This window comes from Schistocerca nitens, chromosome 2 (assembly GCF_023898315.1).
Source record: "Schistocerca nitens isolate TAMUIC-IGC-003100 chromosome 2, iqSchNite1.1, whole genome shotgun sequence".
Classification (NCBI taxonomy): Eukaryota; Metazoa; Arthropoda; class Insecta; order Orthoptera; family Acrididae; genus Schistocerca; species Schistocerca nitens.
This window is the reverse complement of record NC_064615.1, coordinates 272,753,352-272,760,152: the sequence shown is the minus strand read 5'-3', so window position 1 is coordinate 272,760,152 and position 6,801 is coordinate 272,753,352.

The following is a 6,801-nucleotide window of genomic DNA, read 5'->3' as shown; positions in this document are numbered from 1 at the left end:
AGTCAAATTTGATACATGTATAGTAGTTACTATATGGAAAGAAATACCATGACGATGAGAACTAGCGGCCTCCCATTGGTGTGGGTGTGGTAACTTAAAGAAAGAAGGGGGGAGGAGGAGATGGACAGACATAGAGGGGAGAGGAGGAGATGGATGTAGATAGGGGGTGGGGGGAGTAGGAGACGGACAGAGGGGGAAGGAAGAGATGAACTGCCAGAAGAGGAGAAAATCCACAGAGAATAGGAAGACAAGGATATGGACACGGTGAGGGAAGATGAGAAACTGAACAGGGAGGGGAGGAGAAGATCGACGGTGAGTAGGACTGTGGGAGGTGCTGGTAACACTGCGAAGCGCCGCTAGAGGAAGCTAAAAGTGGTCGCCATAGATCGTACGCAGTGACAGCCTCAAAAGAAATAACGAAACATAACACTAATGAATGCTCGTATTTCACTGGATGAATATCAGTTGATAATAGAGACCAGAGTCTGTGATTTCACATTTGTGGCTCGGATCCAGGCCAGAGTGACTTGTTAGCTGCAGTCAGATGAAAACAAATGAATCTCTGTTTAATTTACATTTTCGTATGCGGCTTTGGCCAGCAAACCGAAATGAAAACTTCGCCAGTGAAGTGATTTACTGCATTGATATCGACCCTTTATCTCCAATGTGCAACGCCGGAAGGTATCTTATTTTGCTGTTGTTTTGTGTGATAATAGAGATCAAAGACGTCACTTTTACGACAAAGTAAAAATTGAGCTCTGCCACGAAGTAATATTATCTGTATCTCATTAATTTTTATCTTTCGGCGGCTATTCATTCCCATTTTTGAAACGATGTCCCCAAGAGCATGACTGAAACCAATTCCCAAACCGTCTTTCTGCACAGCCTCCAGTACGTTACACTCCAATAACTTAAAAAGCTTCATGAAGAAGGGGTGTGTTCCATTTAAACACCGCTAAGCTGTTTTCTCCTTTATAGTTTCTTTAAAATACGATTACTAAGCACTTATATGACCTCCCTCACAGTATTACATGAGAGAGAACACATTTTACGTTACAAAATACTAAATTAACAATCAAAGATACTATTTTTAATAGACGTTCATTTTTTCTACCCTATTCATACTAAGTACTTTATTCTTTGTGTCTCAGTTTATTCTTTTCAGATTATAGTATTTATTTCGCTAATTTACACTGAACTAACTTGCTGCCATCTGTCAATCTCTGATAACACACTGTTCTCTCAGCTTCCTCTAGGAGTTACCATTTTTGCCATCTCAAGACTCCACAAGCATGTGCCTTTCCGTATTGCTTGGTCGGCCCAAATCACGTAGTGTTCATGAAACAGATACATCCTCATACAGAGGGCTCACAAAAATATGGATACACTACAAATGACATACATTAATAAACCAAATACTCTGGAGGAAAAGCGTTGACATTTAAAATTACTTTCAGTCATCTGGGAACCGATAAATACAGAAACTAAATTAGAATTATAGATTAATACCTTCATCTGCTGACGGGCGTTGATATATATCAACGGGGACAGGTGAAAAAGTGTGCCCCGACCGGGACTCGAACCCGGGATTTCGTGCTTATATGGCAGACGCTCTATCCACTTTTTTTTTGTTTTGTTTTCGTAATTGATCGTTGTGTTTGGTCGTTGCGGACGGCGCAAGAATCCTGTTCAAGTTCGGTGGTTGATCCATCCACTCAGTTTTTTATTACAGAGGCCAACCGGCTCTCTGACCGAACACGCTGAGCTACCGTGCCGGCTATCTGAGCCACCGAGGGCACAGAGGATAGTGCGACTACAGGGACTATCTCGCGCACGCCTCCAGCGAGACCCACATTCTCACCTTATAGTGTACGGACATATAAGGCGATCCCGGGTTCGAGTCCCGGTCGGGGCACACATTTTTCCTTTCCCCATTGATATATTTCAACGCCCGTCAGCAGCTGAAAGCATTAACCTATAATTCTATTTTCGTTATAGACGGCTGCAGGTCATCCGAAAGAACAGACACCATATCCGTGTAACTAGATAAATACAGATCCTGTATGTTTTTCAGGGGAATCGATACTATTTTTCCTGCAAAATAGTGGCAAGTTCAGGTAACGATGATGGAATTGGATAGCGATTATGTACCCTTTCCTCCAAAGTAGAGCACAAAGTCTCAATAATATTGATATTTGTTGACTGTGGTGACCAGGGGAGATGCGACAATTCATCGTCGTGCTCACAAAGCCAATCCTGGACCATACGAGCTGTGTGAACAGGGGCTCTGTCGTCTCGGAACAAAGGATCACCCTTGAGGAACAACCATTGTACCATGCGATGGATCTAATAAGCCAAAAGTCACATAATCCCGTAGCCTTGCAGAGTAACCATTAGGCCAAATGAATACCACGATATATCTTCCCAAATCATCACTCAACCATCGCTGTGTTTCACACTTGGGACGTAAGTTTCTCCAGAAGCCGAAAACAATGTGAAACAAGCACATCCGCCCAAATGGTTCTTCCATTGCTCCACTGTCTAGGTTTTATGGCTTCGGCACCACGTTTCCCTGTTAAGGGAATTTACATCACTGATGAGTGGTTTTGGAATTGCAACTCACGCTATAATTCTCTGGTTCTGGTTCCCCCCTGTTGTTGTCTAGGTGCTGACAAGGTTCGCGAGTGCGACATTCAGTTCTGCAATGATTTTTGCAGCTGTCGTTCTTTTATTTTTCGACACAATGACATAATTTTGTAGGTACATTCAGAGGTGTGTGTGAATAAAAAATGTGTCGCGAATACAGTTAATAGCAAAGATTTAATAAATTAAAGCATCATGCCCAGTGACAAAGTTTTACAACTTGGGCAGCGAAAATGTAGTGAATGATATACATTTTGCCTTTCATTATTTTGTGGAGGGGAGTCAGTGAGAAAACGTTTCGTAAAATTTTGAAATTATGCCTAAAGTTCGCTATAAGTCGCTAAGTGTTCTCATTCTCAAGTACTAAAAAAATATAGTCTGGGTTATTTGCGCGTCGCGAGTTATGCTGTCTCAAGATATAAACACAGTTCAACTTAAACAGTTTCTGCGACAGTCACTTGGGTATCTCGCCACTACACGTTTCGATGGTCACATCATGATCTTCAGGTGGAGAAATGTCTATTTATATGGCTGCTGTTGGTGAAGGGTACAGAAGTTTTTTCACAGTCGCAGACCAAGGGCAGTGTAGCTTATTTCGCGTCTTTTGAGGGACAGTAGAGCCGTAAAAGCTCTGCATATTGTTGCCTGCTGTAAGGTATGTAGACCTTTTACAACTCTGCCGTCCCTCAAAAGAAACAAAATAACGTACACTGGCGTTGGTCTGTGATTGAGAAAAGACGTCTGTACCCTTCACCGACACCAGCCGTGTAAATAAAGAATTCTCCACCTGAAGATGATGGTGTGAACCATAGAAACACATAGTGTCAAAATAAACAAGTGATTGAAGCTGATCAACAGTCGCGCCGACCGCTGTGTTGGAGCGGTTGTAGACGCTTCAATCCAGATTCGCACTGCTGCTACCGTCGCAGGTTCGAATCCTGCCTCGGGTATGGCTGTGTGTAATGTCCTTAGGTTAGTTAGGTTTAAGTAGTTCTAAGTCTAGGGGACTGATGACCTCAGATGTTAAGTCCCATAGTGCTTAAAGCCATTTGAACCATTTTTGATCAACAGTCACAACCCCCATAATGCCGTCCCTTATGGATGAAATATTCATAACCACAGTTTCTAACTGTAATACTTGGCTCATTGTTTTAAATATTAAACGTAAGGCTATACCTCTTAATGAGTAGAGTATGAGAACATTTAAAATTTTTAATTCAGTTATAAGTTGTATGGAAATCTGGAAATCAAATTTTTGTTGCATCTGGAAATCATTAGGTAGCCAACGCGTAACTGGGACCGGGTGACCCTTTTACCAATTACAGAATAGAGATATGACATCGCAGCAAACGAAGTCCCAGTTGCTAATTCACATACCGGTACTATTGCTTAAAAAAAAAAAAAAAAAAAAACGCGAATGGGGAATTGTTAGGACTCGCGGACTCGCCCACTGAGGATTTTGTACAAACTTAATTGTGTTTATAGACAGGTCATCCATTCCATTAATCAAGAATGTCGATGATTTTCGTCTGTTATCGATGTCGATACTGGCAAAGTATTGATCGCAGGAATTCCAAGACCTTATCAAAATCTGTACAGTAGTTCCTGAGAACAGCCCAGACATACGAAGAGAAGTATGCAGTGGACTTTAGTTAACCGTTTCACGGATAAAATTCATTTTTTACAGATTTTTAAAATATTAAGGTGATAACAGTTTCTTTTCAGTCCCATTATTATATTTTCACCACCAAAATATTTTTTAAGTTCTCCATTTTTTCACAACAGGAAGTGGGACACACATGTCCCATGAATCAACGCAAGATACCTTTTCTGCTGACTGACTGATTTTGTAATTTTATTTTTTTAGCCATAAACAGGATTTTGCAGAGAATAAAATAACTACAAATTATACATGCATGTAATCTTTTTATTTATGTAGAGCCAGTGTAAAATATATTCATTACATTTCAGTTCTCATGATACATGTTCAATACTTACAAAACTTTACATGCCATGAAACTTGGAAAAAACATGGTGTGGCACAGAGTGGTACACCACAAGCAGTGCAAACAACTTTTGTTCTCTTCTCTTTAGAGTTTGTGCTGCAGAATCTGCATCGCTTCCTAGTGCCACTGTCTTTCGGTACATGTTTGCCTACGTTCACGAGCCGGACGTCATCTGGCACACTAGAGACTCCTCTCTTTGCTGGGAAGAAAGTGGGCTTTGATCCCCTCTTTTTCCTAGATGAATACCCATTAATCAATTGTCTTGCTAGTCTTTATATTTCGATTATTTCGATTATAAGATAGTACATTCCACACTGTATTTGTACTAAAAAATGATTATTATGTTAATAATAAGATGAATTACTTACTTCAGACATCGCTGGAAAGTGAGAAATGATGAAAACTGAAGAATGACACAAATAAGTGGCGTTGCAGCGGCCATACATACACGCCAGTCAACAAAAGTAGTCACCGCTTCTCTATTGCTTTTGCAGTGCAGTCCCGATTTTTTTCTTAGGTTCAGTACAGTCGTCCCTAGATGGCAGAGCTGGGTAATATATATCCCGACACTCGAACTGGCGCTCAAAGTTAGTGGGACATATATAACCCATCAACCACGAAAGGGCTAATATACACAGAAAGACACAATTTAATACAATATATTTAATTATTCACTAAAACATAACCACAACTTGCATTTTACGTTTGCGTGCATTAAAATTCTTCTATTACGCTTTTGACGGATGATGAATGCAATGTAAGTACTAATGGCAAAAGATATTTTTATGTGATAATTATAGTTTGACAATTTTCGAATTTTTTCCCTTTACTTGTACTTTGAAACCTGCCTGCTTGCCAAGTTTCATGATTTTAATCCAATAGGACGTACTCTATAGGTGATGCTGAGTGACATTGCGAATAGCAGAGTATGTGACATAGATGACCGTATCTTTTAGCTGCATTAACTTAGAAGCTTAAGGAACTATAGACCTTAGTACGTGACGTAAATGTTTAACTTGATGCGTCCACCCATTCCCGAGAAAAAGGGGCCTTAACTGACGAACAGACAGGCAGACAGATGGACAACAATGTCATCCTATAGGGGGTTTCCTTTTAACGGACTGAAATATGGTGCCCTAAAAAACACGTGCAAGTCACTTTAGTACGATGCCATACACGAAAAGAATTTGCAAAATTCACACGTACTCCTTTCTGGCGAATTGACATGGCGGCCTCCGACAAGCAACTGAATCGTGGAAGACGACGCTCTTCTTCCGAATATACACTATGTATTGGTGTGACTGTTTGGGCACCCCTTATTGTGACATGTTTGTATTATTTGGTCTGAATTTGTAATAATCCACAGATAGAGCCTCGTAGAATTAAACTGCCTTTCAAAACATCGACCAATTACCTTCAGTAGCCCTACTCTACAGAAAATATGTAACACGTCAGTCGAAAATGCATACAGTGCCGACATTGGTGGATACAGAGTTCGAATAGGGTTCTTTTCTGCGTCTCCACTGCTTTCACTTCAGTCTCCCGATTATCAGGAACTCGAAACAGGCTGACGGCTCGGAAGTTCTTAAAGGAAAGGCCATGCTGTATGGACCGAGACAAGTGGTACTAAGAGGGAGTGATGTCTGTTGAATGGGGTAAAACACTACCGAAATCAGTTCAAGGTTTCCTTCACTTGGTTTGCACATGTGTATGCTGTCATAAAGCAGAATGACTTTGTCATGTCCCTAACAATATTGTGGGCGTTTGTATTTGAGTGGCCGATTCAACTTGATTAACCGTGCTCCGTAGTGTTCAACATTCAGCGTCCGACCCAATTGCAACAATTCACACCACAAAATGACCAGGACGCATTTTGTCACTCACCTTAAAATCGTTGCCTTTGAGCCCTCGAAAACAATCTTTCACGTGATTTCCGACAGGGCGTGTCCTCCATACGCTCTTACTTCCAAACGATGACTTTCCACAGCAGATTTCTTGAGAGGAGATCAGACCAGTACACTTCCCGCTTCCCACAAATGCTGTTTTGTAGGCACAAACCCCGCCACGTTCAAGGCACTGAACAAGTATAATCTTTTCAGTCCACTCGAAAGTTACGCACATGTCTGAAAGCCTAAGGCTTTTGCTGTTAAAC